We start from the raw sequence: 14999 nt of genomic DNA on the forward strand, positions 1-14999 counted from the left end.
ATCCCCTCATGTTCCTTTTCCCTGGAACTGGTGATTGTAGATTTCAACAGGTTTTTATCTGTGTCTTTTAAGAAAGCCATGAATATTTTTATAGTGATGGTACTGAATCTCTATAATGATTTGGTCAAGATTGTCATTTTTACATTATTAATCATCCAATAAAGGAACAGGGGTCTTGTTTCCATTTCCTAGTATCCCCTTTAATTTCTTCTTGCAGTTTTTCATAATTTTCTTTGTATAAATCTTTCACCTCTTTCTTTAAGCTAATTCCCATCTACTTGATTTTTTTGCTGCACAACTTTGAAAGATATTAATGTTTTAGTTTCCTCTCTTCCCATGCATTTTTTACATATAGATAATCTGTGGATTTCTGGAGTTGGTTTTATAACCCACTGCTTTACTGTACAGGTCTATTGTTTCTAAGGGTTATTTTGTAGAGTCTTTGGGATTTTTCTAAGTATCATGTCCTATGCATAAAGTGAGAGTTTAACTTCCTCCAGTTAGATCTATATGTCCTTAATATCTCTTTCTTGCATAATTGATCGGGCAAAGACCTCCAATGCTATATTGAATAGTAGTGGTAAAAGTGGGCAACCTTGTCTCCTGCCTGATCTTAGAGGAAAGTCGTTCAGTTCTTTGCCATTGAATATGATATTTGCAGTGATCTTATGACAAATGACTTTGACTATGTTGAAGAAAAGTTCCTTAAACCTTCATTTTTTTGTGTGAATGATTATTAGGCTTTATAAAATTCTTTCTCTGATCTATTGATATGATAATTTGACTTTTACATTTTCCAGGTATTTATGGACTGGAGCAATAGCACAGCGGGTAAGGGCATGTAAGGCGTTTGCAAGGCCCTACCCACTGATCCAGGTTTGATTCCTCTGTCTCTCTCAGAGAGCCTGGCAAGCTATCGAGAGTATCCTGCCCACATGGCAGAGCCTGGCAAGCTACCCATGGCATATTCGATATGCCAAAAACAGTAACAAGTCTCACAATGGAGACGTTACTGGTGCCTGTTCAAGCAAATCGATGAAAAATGGGACAACAGTGCTACAGTGCTACACATATGGTTATATTAGTTGAATTGCATATCAAACCTCCATTTAGTAACACAAATTGTTATTAAATTGCATTGCATCTCCAGGATTAATTCCACTTTGATGTGGTTTACTTTGTATGTATTGTTGAATTCGGGATTTTTTTTTTTGATAATAATTGTTTGTTGTGGGCTGGAGCGATAGCACAGCAGTTGGGCGTTCACTTTTCACATGGCCGACCTGTGTTCGATTCCTCCACCCCTCTTGGAGATCTCGGCAAGCTACCGAGAGTATGGAGTCCGCACGGCAGAGCCTGGCAAGCTACCCGTGCATGTAGGATATGCCAAAAACGGTAACAATAAGTCTCTCAATGAGAGACATTACTGGTGCCTGCTCGAACAATATTTGTTTCTATCCATTTTCTTTTTAAAATTTAATATATTTTACTTTATTTTTATTATTATTATTATTTATTTTATTGAATGACCATGATATACAGTTACAAGCTTTCATGTTTAAGTTACATTCATACAATGATCAAACACACATGCCTCCAACAGTGCACATTCCACCAGTTCCACATTCCACCATTCCACACATTCCACATTCCACATTCCACATCCACCAGTCTCCCCAGTGTACCCCCTTTCCCACCCTCCCTCTGTCGCCATGGCAGCCAATTTCCCTATACTTCTCTACTTTTTGGCATTATGGTTTCCAATACAGAGTTTGTATCCATCTTCATAAGAGACATAGGTCTATAGTTTTCTTTTTGCCGTGTCTGGCTGCTTTTGGTATCAGAAACTGAGAGGATTCCTTTTTCTTCAGCTTTCTGAAAGATTTTGGATTGGATGAGTAGTCTTCTTTAAAAGTTTGAAAGAATTCACCAGTGAACCTATCTGGGTTTAGACTTTTGTTTTAGGGGAGACTTTTGATAAGCATTTAAATTTCTTTATAAATATTTTTTTAATTGAATCACTGTGAGAACAGTTACAAAGCTTTCAGGTTTAAGTATCAGTCATACAATGATCAAACACCCATCCCTTCACAAGTGCACATGTTCCACCACCAAGAACCCCAGTATACTTCCATCCCATCCCCCACCCTGCCTGTGTGGCAGATGATTTTCACTTTACTCTCTCTTTACTTTGATTACATTCAGTTTTCAACAAAAACCCCACAATTATTATTTGGAATTTTCCCTCAACAATCAGACCTGCCGAAAAGGCATCATTAGATAATTTGTTTTCTATTGCTGATAATGAAGAGCATATGATGTCGCATGCTGCGCGGTTTTGGAATTCTGGTATTTTAGTTATTAAGTCCAGAGGTATTTCTGCCAGCAACCGCTGCATTCAGAGATGGTTTGCATGCCTCTGGGATCATGGCCGTTCAGGAGCAGAGTTGCTGTTCGTGGTTGGCCTCTCGAGGTCTCATCTGGATGGGAAGCAGGGCCGGATCTGCGCTGCGCCCCCCCTCCCGCCCCGCCACATTGTGTGATTTCCCACGCACACCATCACTGCAAGCTCCTACCTCTCTCCCCAATTGGCTCTGAAAGGTGGCTGTCGCCATGCTGCTGAAAAGGGGAAAAGACAAAAGGACAAAAACCCTTCATCTCCTGGGGCAGCACAGGGCTGTAGCTTAGTTCACAGTCCAGGAGCATCTCTGCCAGCAGCTGCTGTGTTCTGAGATTGGTTTGTGTGCCTCTGGGATCATGGCTAAATTTCTTTGATAAGTATTGATATAAGTATTGATACTTTGATATGTTCAGGTATTCTGTTTCATCTTGATTTAACTTTGGAAGATTATAGAAATCAGGAGTTTAATTCATTTCTTCTAGGTTCTCCAATTTTGTGGCATAAAGATTTTCTAGGTAGTGTCTAATGATCACTTGAATCTCTTTGGTGTGAGTTGTGACATTTCTCCTTTCATCTCCCTTTCTGATTCATTTACTAGGGTTTTTGCTCTTTCTTTATGAGTCTTGCAAATAGTTCATAAATCTTAGCTCCAGGCTAACCCCCCACCCTTCGATTTACCCCAGTGTGTTCAGTCATGTGCAGGTCCAAGATTAACTGAAGCTTTTGATCTCTTTTGAGATTTATTTATGGGTCTCTGAAATAAAACCGATAAGTGAGCTTGTATAACTGAGATGGAGGTGGTTTGTGGGTGTGGTTCCCACATACCTAACTTTAGCTGTTTAATTTCTTGGTCCCAAGTTGTTGATCGCAATGTGGCTACCAATACTACATCTACTGTTCATGTTATTGTGTAATGTTGTTTGAATATTTCAAATTGTCAGCTAATTACTCACTTAAGTTAACTGACATTTAAATCAATGTAGTCTATATTGATGAAATAGGAATGCAATACCCCACATGCCCCCAGAGTAAGATATATATGAAGTAATTTCTTCCAAGTCCACACAGTTTGGTTTAGAGTTAGAGTGACAAGAGCTTGGGCTAGTGCTGGCATAGGGGTAGTGTACAGTGTTACAGGGATTTAGGATTTTCAACCAGGGCTTCCCTTTGTGTGGGTATGTGGGCTTTCAGGCTGGGGAGGGTGCAGGCCCAGGTCCATGGTGCACGGTTTCTCTTTTTGATTTTATGGAGGTACTTTGGGAGAGACCTAACCTAAGGTCTACATTTTATAATGTCCCAGGTATGTTGTAAAAGAATGTATATTCAACTTTTGTGTGTTGTAGTGTTCTGCGAATGTTTGCTAAACTCATCTCTTCTATTTCTTCCTTCAAAACCAATGTTTTCTTGTTGTTTTATTTATATATCCAGAGGTGACAAAGCTGGTTTTTTTTGTCACTCCACCACTATTGCATTTTTCAAAGTTTATTAGTAGTTTATTTAGGTATTTTGATGGTCTGTCATAGATGTTTAGGAATGTGAGTGTACATTCTTCTTCTCGGTGTGCATAACCTTTATCATTAGGAAATTAATATTGGTGTCCTTATAACTTTTATTTAAATTTGAAGCTGTATTGTCTGATATTTGTATAGCCACCCCAGTCTTAAAAAGAGATATGTATGTTTAAAGTTCTGTTTTCTAATCTTTGTCTTTGAATCTGTATTTTCTGTGATTGTTAAAGTGTGTCTCTTGTAGACATCAAAAGGTTAAGTTCAGTTTTCTTATCTATCCTGCCACTCTGTGTCTCTTGTTTTGTTCATTTAGGCCATTGACATAAATCATTAGCATGTCTTGTCGATAATCAAAGAATTAAGTAATTTCTTCCCATAATTCTGTAGAAGTTATCTGTACTTTACCAGTGTACATTTCCCACCACCAGTGTCCCCAGTTTCCCTCCCATCGTTCTACTCCCAGCCTGCCTCTATGGCACTTTTCTCCTCTCTCTCTGTCTTTCTCTCTCACACACTTGCTTGCTCTCCCTCTCTCTCTCACTGTCTATGTATTTCTCACTGTCTCTCTCTGCATTACTGTTTTTAAAAGATTATTATGTATATTGCTTTACCTCCCTTCAGCACTTAGTTCTTGTCCAGAATGATCATTTCCAGTTATCACTGTCATAGTAGTCCCTTCTCTGTCCTAACTGCACTCCTCCACAACTTGTGGCAAGCTTCCTACCTTGGACCAGTCTTCCTGCCCCTCATTTTTACTGTCCTTTGGTATTATTGTCATACTATTTTTTAATATTTTATATCCTGAAAATGAGTGTGATTATTCAATGTCTTTTCTCTTTGACTCATTTCACTCAGCATGATACTCTGTATATTCATCCATATATAAGGAAATTTCATGACTTAATTTTTCCTAATGGATGCATAGTGTTCCATTATGTAGATGTATCATAGTTTGTTTATTCACTCATCTGTTCCTGGGTACTCGGGTTGTTCCTAGATTCTGACTATTGTAAATAGTGTTCTAGTGAACATAGGAGTGAAGGTGACTTTTTTGCATTCTGTTTTTTGGGTCCCTAGGATATATTCCCAGAAGTTGACATGGCTGGATCATATGGAAGGTCAATTTTTAGGTTTGTTTTTTTTTTAAGGAAATTCCATATTGTTTTTAAAAAAGGCTGGGTCAGTTGGTATTTCCATGAGCAATGAAAGGAGAGTGCCTTTCTCCCCACATCTGAGCCAGCATTGGCTATTCATGTTCTTTTTGATGTGTGTCAGTGTTTGTAGTGTGAGATGGTATTTAATTTTTATTTTGATATATATTGTCCTGATTATTAGTTATGTAGCAGATTATCATGTGAATTTTGGTCACTTGAATTTATTCTTTGAAGAAGTTTCTGTTCATCTCTTCCCATTTTTTGATGGAGTTGGATGCATTTTTTTAATCAGATGAGTGTTGAGTAATTTTTCCTATTCCATTGAGTGTCTTTTATCATGATCATTGATATCACTGAGTTTTTAAAAACAATATCCCATCATTTTCTTTTTCTTTCTTATTGGGCCACATCTGTCAATGCTCAGGGGTTACTACTGGCTCTACATAGAGGAATTACTCCTGGCAGTGCTCGAGGGACCATACAGGATGTCAGGAACCAAACCTGGGTCAGCCTCATGCAAGGCCCCCACCATTTTCTTTTTTTGTCTGTAGTGTCTCATTTGATAACTCTGCTGTAAATATTAAGGAAGCTTCTGTATATGGCATTTTCTCCTTTGATTTTGTTGTTTCCCATATTCTACCTTTGACTTTGTGATTCTGATGTGCCTAATTATATTTTATCTGCTTCTCTATTGGCTTGGACCATTTGGGCTTCTTGAGTCTGTATACTTGCACTCAAACTCTGACAATTTTTCAACTGTGATAAATTTTTATTAGCATCACCCTTCTCTTCTTCAGGAACTCTGATGATTATTATGATGTTCCTTTTAAATTCATTCCATAGTTTCCTTGTGTGCTGTTCAATTATTTTGAGACTTTTTTATTCATTGGTTTTGAGTGATTTCCTGCAACTCATTTTTAAAGCACTATGAGATACACAGTTATAAAGCTGTTCATTATTGGGTTTTAGTCATTTAGTGTTGATTGTATCAATGCTGTATGAACCCTCCACCTGTGTACATTTCCCACAACTAATGTCTAATGTCCCAGTTTCCCTCCTAATGCCCCACACTACCAGCCAGGCGCTTTCTTCTTTTTTCTTTTTCCTTCCTTCCTTCCTTCCTTCCTTCCTTCCTTCCTTCCTTCCTTCCTTCCTTCCTTCCTTCCTTCCTTCCTTCCTTCCTTCCTTCCTTCCTTCCTTCTTTTTTTCCCTCCCTCCCTCTCTCCCTCCCTCCCTCCCTCCCTCCCTCCCTCCCTCCCTCCCTCCCTCTCTTCCTTCCTTCCTTTCTTCTTCTTCCTTCTCCTCGTCTTCCTCATCCTTGTCCTCATCACCCTCCTCCTCCTCTTCCTCCTCCTCCTCCTCCTCCTCCTCTTCTTCTTCTTCTTCTTCTTCTTCTTCTTCTTCTTCTTCTTCTTCTTCTTCTTCTTCTTCTTCTTCTTCTTCTTCTTCTTTTCTTTCTTCCCTTTCTCCTCCACCTTCTCCTCTTCCTCTTTCTCCTCTTCTCTTCTCTTCTTCTTCTCCTCCTTTTCTTTTCTCCTCCTCCTCCTCCTCTTCTCTTCTTTCTTCCATTTCCTCTTCCTCCCCTTCCTCCTCCCAGTCCTCCTCCTCCTCTCTTTTTTCTTTTGAGCATTATAATTTTAACACAGTTACAGAGAGGTTATCATGTTTGTTCCTTTACCTACGTTCAGTACTCAATTCTTATCCAAAGTGACCATTTCTATTATTGTAATAGTGGTCCCTTCTCATGATGCAGTCTTTCAACTCTGGACCAACCCTCCTGACCCTTGTTTCTACTCTCCTTAGATATTAGTCTCATACTATGTTTTTTAAAATATATCCCATAAATGAGTACAATCATTTTATGTATGTCCCTCTCCCTCTGACTCCTTTCACTCAGCCTTATATTCTCCAGAGTCATTCATGTATAAATGAATTTCATGACTTCATTTTTGTGGTGGCTGTATAGTATTCCATTCCGTAGATGTACCATAGTTTCTTTATCTACTCATCTGTCCTTGGGCACTTGGGTTGTTTCTAGATACTGGCTATTATGAATTGTCAAAACTCATCTGGATCTCGGTAATTTTATCCTCTGTTGCTCTTATTCTGCTGTCCAGAATCCTCTTATTAGGAGGCCTTCTACTGAGCGTTTTTCCTTTTTCACCACAGATTCTTCAGTTATGTCACTTCTGGTTGTAGTTTTCTCATTTGTGCTCTCTTGGTTTCTTGTGATTTATTGACTACTGCACCACTGTTTTTTAGAGTGCATTAAACATCCTCAGCATCCTGACATCTCTGAAATCCTCATCTAAAATGTTGTATACCTAGTTAGTACTGGAGTGTCTTCTGAGATACTGTCTTTATTTATTCATTAAGCTTGGTCATTTTTCTTGCAGTCTGGCCATGAGTCTTTCTGATTTCCCACCTCACATTTCTAACAGGAAGATCTCTGAGATAATCAAATAGTGTTGCCTCACTTATCCTCACTTATCACTAGGACAGCTGGAGCTGCCCTAGACAATTTTATTACTAAGTGATTGATTGGAGTTTTGTATTTTGTTGTTACTAACTGGTTGCTTGGAGTCCCTTCCCAGCTGAAGCTGTCCCAGCTAATTTTTTTTATTACAGACTAGTTGCTAGAAGTTTCCTGGAATAGTTCCATTGATGTTGGCTCTTCCTCTTTTTCACAGCTGTAATTTTAGGTTCTGTGATTTCTTACTACTATTATTATCACTGCGCAAAAACTGGAGTGATAGCACAGCAGGTGGTTGTTTGCCTTGCACGCGGCCGACCTGGGTTGATTCCTCCATCCCTCTCAGAGAGCCCAGCAAGCTACTGAGTATTCCGCCCGCATGGCAGAGCCTGGCAAGCTACCCATGGCATATTCGATATGCCAAAAACAGTAACAACAAGTCTCACAATAGAGACGATACTGGTGCCTGCTTGAGCAAATCAATGAACAATGGGATGACAGTGCTACAGTGCTATGATTGAAGTTAGGATCATGTTAATTTGAAATATGTTTATGGGAAGTATGTGAGAGTATGCAAATTTACTGCCAGAGCCTAATGTGTGCTCAAGCTGTGAGTAATGGAAAAGGACCAAGTCATTCAGCCACTAATGTGCTTCGGGTAGACCAGAAAGGTGTTTTTGTTGCATTAAGGGAAGCTTCTCATGATAGAAGAAATATGGAGTCACCCCTCAGTTTAGCATTCACTTGCACCAGTCTTTTGCTATCCAAAGAGCCCATTGGGTAATCTGATTTTAAATTGTTAATAGCCCTGGCATGTGACCAAAAGATACTTGGAAAATTCAAATTATCATTATAGAAATGTTAAAATAGGAAATCAAATCTAATAGTATACCAGTAAATACATAAATAAGTAATGCAACACAGAAATGAAACCAAATAATAGTAATAATAAAGCCATACAAATTTTTTATTGCAGTTCTTGCCCTCCCACTCATATGCAGTCTCCTCAACCCTCTCCTTGGGTATGAAATACCAATTTTCATTTTGGAAAAGGGAATAGGGAGAGGGTAAAAGGGAAGACAAGGAATTGCTAATGACTTCCATGAACTTGCTGCTTCTAGCTTCTTCCTAGAAACTGGCAATAAATGACAATAAGTTTTAAAAATAAATAAATAAAAGTACAGTAACAGAGGGCTAAACTAAATAGTTTTAATCAGTAAATTTGACTAGTTTCAGGTTAGTAAGAAAAATTATCATTTTCACTAGATGCTCCATTAAAAACTCAGCTTAGAATTGGATATAAACAGGCTTTTGTTCAGGCAAAGTAGTGGTTTGGTAAAACAAAAAAAAATAGTGGTTTGGTAAAAAAACACTATTAGTTTTGTCATAAATGAACCACTTTTCTTTTTCAGACTATTTAATAACAACTGAAAAGTCAGGGAAATAAATTATAGATAAATACCCTCTTCCTACAGCTAAAGAAATGGGACTATGATAAAACAAGAAAGTTTTTCTTGGAAAAGTTTCTAAAGTTTTCCAGATACAGACTATTTACCAAGTGCTTCACATCCCCTACACCCAGTGAAATAATTAATATAGTCGGTGTGTGATAAAGAAAAGATTCATCCCAGAATATTAATGTAAGACTGAGTAGGTAGTTCTGTGGTTAAGGTCACATGCTTTGTATATGTATCACTGTCACTGTCACTGTTATCCCCTTGTTCATCGATTTGCTTGAGCGGGCACTAGTAACATCTCCACTGTGATACTTGTTGTTACTGATTTTGGCATATCAAATACGCCATGGGTAACTTGCCAGGCTCTGCCGTGAGGGCAGGATACTCTCAGTAGCTTGCTGGGTTCTTTGAGAGGGACGGAGGAATTGAACCCAGGTCGACCATGTACAAGGAAAATGCCCTACCCACTGTGATATTTTCAAGAGAGAAAAGCTTGCCCAAATCCCCTTGATATGAAATCGTTTCTCCAGATGCTGCCACACGCGGCTAGAGAGAGAGCACAGCAAGTAATGTGCTGGCTTGTCTTGCACATAGTTGACCCAGGTTGGCTCCCCAGCACCACATATGTTTCCCAGACCCACTGAGTGCTGAGCCAGGAGTAAACCATGAGCACTGAGAGGTGTGGCCCCCAAACAAAACAAAACAAGGCTGAAGCGATAGCACAGTGTGTAGGGTGTTTGCCTTGCATGTGGCCTTCACTGGTTCGATTCCCAGAATCTCATATGGTCCCCCGAGCACCGCCAGGAGTAATTCCTGTGTGCATGAGCCAGGAGTAACCCCTGTGCATCGCTGGGTGTGACCCAAAAAGTAAAAACAAAACCAAAATTTAATAAAGTAATTTGCCGCTATAGCGCATGATTTTGATTTTTTTAACAACCAGGTCTTGACTTTGTATATGTAGACATAGAAATTCAATTCCCAAAACAGTATGGGCCCCCAGGAGAGCAGGCTTGATCAGCACTACATCATCAACCAGAACATTGAACCCTATGGCCTGATCTGCTGTCAGTAGGAGTGATCCCTAGACCTACTGAGCACTGCTTGGGAGTCCTCTTCCAAATTTAATAGGAAGAGGGATCCCAGATATTGAATATTTCTTTATACTGATCTATGAAAACTCACTAGAATTTAACTTATAAATTTCCAGTTTTGTTTTCTTCTTACTTTAAAATTTTTATTTATTTTTGTTGGAGGGCCATGTCCGGTGGTGTCAAGGGTTTACTCTTGGCTCTGAGCTCAGAAATCATTCCTGGAAGTGCTTAGGATCCATACAGAACCCAGGTATCAAATCCAGCCAGCTGCATGCAGACAAGAACCCTACCCTCTGCACTATCTCTACATCTCAGCTCCAAGTCTTTTTTTACCTCATTAAATATACAGTAGGAGATAATATTTCCCCAGCACTTATCTAAGTTAATATCCAAAATATATTAACTATAAAATTTAGCCAAACAAGTCAACCCCACCAAAAAATGGTGAAAAGAGATGAACAGTAACTTCCTCAAAGATATACATGTCCAATAAGTAAATGAATATGTGTTCTATATCACTTATCCTCCGGGAAATGTAAATCAAAATACTGAATCAGTGTGCAGAGACACAGCACAGTTTACTAGTGTGCTTGTCTTGCATGCAGCTGACCCAGCTTCAATCCTCGTCATACCAGAGTTACAGAATGGCATCTCCCCTTATCAGGCCACTCTGTATGAGATGGTTATAAAGAAACATATGAAGGGAATAACAAATGTCCAAAGACAATGAAGTCAGAGAACTGGCCCAAGCAAGCCATGAATGATTCCTGGGTCCAGAGCCAGGGGATTAACCCCTTAGCAATTCGGGGTGTAGCCCCCAAAACAAAATAACAATGAGTATAACAGGCACTCCTCAACAGTTGACTTGCACACATCACAAAGACCAAAAACAACCAGTGCTGGCGTGGATTTTGGGAAAAGTGAACTGTTATCCACTACTGATGGGAATGCCAGCTGGCTCAAACATTTTGGAAAACTACGAATACTTCTCACAAAACTAAAAATTGAGCTTCCATATTACCATGCAATTCCACCTTTGGGCATCAACACCAAAGGCCCAAAAACTCTATAAAGGAAAGACAATAGTGCTCCTATGTTGATTTTAGCACAGTTTGCAATAATCAAAATATAAAAACAAACCATCTATCCAACAAAAGATGACTGACTGGAACTTGAAGTATATACAAACAACAGAATGCAACTTGTATGAAAGAAAGGACAAATCATGATAATTACTGCTACACAGAAGGACCTGAGAGAGTATTATGCTAAGTGAAGTAAGTCAGAGAGAGGGACAGAGATACAGAATGGCATCTCCCCTTCTCTGTCCATTCTGTATGAGATAGTTATAAAGAAACATGTGAGGGGAACAAGAAATGTCCAAAGACAATGAAATCAGAGAACTGGTCAACATAACTGAGCTTATCAAAGTAGAGGACAGAGAGGCAGTCTGGTGAGCAACGCGGCCGGAGAAATGCTCCGGACCCGAATCCGGGCCAACAACACCAGGGATCCAGACGGAGGAGGTACAGCTGGCACACCTTCTCCGGATGGAGCCCTGGCGACACTGAGAAGCAACTAACACGGCTCCGGGTTGCGGGACTGGAACACATCCGTCAGCAGCCGCGCGACCTTTTCTAAAAACTGAAAACATACAATCTTTTAATGACAAACCAATTATCAAATGCTTCCTTAGTAGGGCTGTCTTCCTTGGGGGGAAACTCCAACAACAATAGTGAGTTTTGTTTTGCAATATGGAATGTAATTAAGGTAGAGAGAAAATGAAGTGAAATTCATCAGTTATACAATTAGGGGGGGGGGCTGTGGCGGGGGGTATACTGGGGATTTTGGTGGTGGAATATGGGCACTGGTGAAGGGATGGTGTTTGAATATTGTATAACTGAGACATAAACCTGAAAACTTTGTAACTTTCCACATGGTGATATAATAAAAATTAAAAAAAAATTAAAAAAAAAAGTAGAGGACAAAAAGAGATGAGGAAATTGAGTCAGAGACACGCTGGATGAGGTTGTGGTGTCAGAATGTTGTATGCATGAAACCTCATCATTAGTATTTTTGCACATTTTGATGCCTAGAATTAAAAAATATTTAGGATAAAAAAGCAAAGATATAACTATTGCAAATAAAAATTAATTTCTCATGTACTCTCCTGTCATTGGGCACCTAGATGGATGCAATGAGTGATGGTGTTCATATATTCTTTTGAATGTTTTTCTTTCTGTCTTTTTATATTTTTAAATATCTGAAACTTTACTTAAACACTGTGATTTACAAAGTTATTCATAATACAGTTGTTTTAGGCATTCAGAGTTCCAATATCAATTCCATCACCACAAATGTGACCTTCCCTCCTCCAATACCCAGCTTCCTACCCAGCCTGCCTCCTTACAGGCAAAAAATAATTTACTTTATATTGTGTGTAAAATGTGTAAAAATGGCAACTGGAATTAACAAACAAAAATCATAAGAAAAATCGTGAAAATCTTTATATGTCACAATATTCTTACTACTAAAGCCATTATCTAATAATTAACTAGCTGGTTGTTGCTAGTTGAGTCTTTTGTGTCATTGTTTTTGCTCATTGAGCTTAGTGTGTTTCTGTGCAACTGTCACATCACATTTTTGTGCTTCTACTGCCAGTACTGTGAAATTTGGACATATTGCATGGCTACATACCTGCTTCAGGAGCTGTGGAGCTGGGACGATTCAGTGGTTTTGTGTCTCTTGGAGATTAGTTGTGGAGCTATGCTATTTATATGCCAGAGAATGAATGGTGTGGGTGTTGGCACCTGGGCCTTTTATCAGGAAATCAGCCCTCCCCCATTCTAAGGCCCCAGAGTGCTCAACCCAGAGACCAGTCTACCTGAGAATAATCAAGGACTTGGCATCTCTTTCTTCTAAATTAGTTGAATGAATGATTTTGTGTCTTCTGGTTAGAGATAAATGGAATTACTGGATCATAGCAGCTCTATTGTTTTTTCTTGAGAAATCGCCATGCTTTTTTCTCATACTGTTGAACAACATTCCCATGAGCTGTGGATGTCAGTTCCTTTTTCACAATATCCCCAACAACACAGATTGTTTCCAGAGTTTTTCATATGTGCCTTTCTCACTAGTGATATATCTAATCATTCATTTTGATTTGGAATTGCCTGATAACAAGTGATGATGGGCACTTTTTCATTTGCTTATTGGTCATTCATCTGTCTTCTTAGAGAAGTATCTGTGCATTTTTTCTATTTCTTGATAGGATTTTGATTTTTTGTTGTTTCTGTTCTTGGATATTAAACTTATCTGGTATGTTGAGTGCAAATATTTTTTGTCATTCAGTTGGATGTCTTTTAATTTTGGCCTGTGTTTATTTTACCATGCAGAAACTCTATAATTTTATGTAGTCCCATTAATTTATTTTGTTTCTGTTTCCTTTGCCAATTGAATCATATAATAGAAAAATCCTTTGAGGTTAAAATCTTGGAATGTTCTGTCTATATTTTTTTCGGTGTATTTTTTGGGTTCTGGTATGATCTCAAGATCTTTGATCCACTTTGAATTGACTTTTGTGCGAGGTGTGTGACAGGATCCAACTTTATTTTTTTTCACATGAGGTTATTCCACTTTTTTTCAAACACCATTTGATGAAGAGGATATTTTTACACCATTTCATATACCCGTGCCCACACGGCAGAGCCTGGCAGGCTACCCTTGGCATATTTGATATGCCAAAAACAGTAATAAGTCTCACAATGGAGATGTTACTGGTGCCTGCTCGAGCAAATCGATGAACAACGGGACAACAGTGCTACAGTGCTACAATGCTTCATATACCCAGTTCCTTTTCCAAAAATTAGTTGACCATAAATCTGGGAATATATTCTAAGCCATTTGTCAGAGAGTCTGTCCTTATTCCAGTACCATGGCGTTTTGATCACTATAACTTTATATTGTTTAAATTCAGGTAATTATATACATCTCAATATGAAACTTAGTATTTACTTTTGTAATTTCTTGAAGAATGTCATCTGAGTTTGGAATTTAGATGCCAAGCAAGGCTGGGGATTCATCCCCTCAATCCTGCACCATTAGAGCCTGTCCCTAGGCAAGGGAATGGTCCCGCCTGATGTCAGTCTGTCCTCTAAACTCAGGTGTGTGCCCACTGAAGCCTTGACCAGCCCTGGCTTACTCCAAAACCCACATAGAGCGGCCACACATATCAGGATGGCTGGGCACTAAATTCCCTCTGTCAGGCGCTGTCAGAACCCGCCTCTAGGTCAGGGATAGGTTCCACCTAATGTCACTCGGTCTTCTAAATCCAAAACTTTGCTTGGGGACAAGGGGTATGGCATTCCTCTTTCGCAGACAGTACACAGCCTTAAATCTCAGTTAACTACACTCAATAACTACATGTCAATTTTCAGGTCATACTCAAAGAGTATATTTGACATACATTTGACAAATTGTCAGTACCTGACAATTTTCAGGGCATGTTAAGAAATAAACTTGAGGGGTCTGGAGTGATAGTATAGTGGGTAGGGCATTTGCCTTGCATGCGGCCGACCCAGGTTCGATTTCCAGAATCCCATATGGAAGCACCGTTAGGAGTAATTCCTGAGTGCAAAGCCAGGAGTAACCCCTGTGTATCACCGGGTGTGACCCAAAAAGCCAAAAACAAAAAAAAGAAACTTGAACAGCACTATTATTTGTAGCTGATTTATGTGAACAACTCAACAGATCAGTTCTCAAATAATTGAAAATCTAAACCCCTACTATTAACACCCAGAAAACATGAAGAAGAATGAGGACACTAAGGAGCTCAGCTGCACTTACAGATAGGGACAGAAAAACAAAGAAGTTCCCAAGCCCATTAAAATGCTTGAGTCTGGTCAGTAAGTACCTT

At 39.1% G+C, this 14999-nt stretch overlaps 1 protein-coding gene across 1 annotated transcript in view; it reads left to right on the plus strand.

Moving 5' to 3' along the window:
- KIF6 (kinesin family member 6) overlaps positions 1-14999 on the plus strand; it is a 705701-nt gene that overhangs the window by 136714 nt on the left and 553988 nt on the right. The gene's annotated exons all lie outside the window — the stretch shown is intronic.

Source organism: Sorex araneus, chromosome 5 (genome assembly GCF_027595985.1).
Source record: "Sorex araneus isolate mSorAra2 chromosome 5, mSorAra2.pri, whole genome shotgun sequence".
Lineage (NCBI taxonomy): Eukaryota > Metazoa > Chordata > Mammalia > Eulipotyphla > Soricidae > Sorex > Sorex araneus.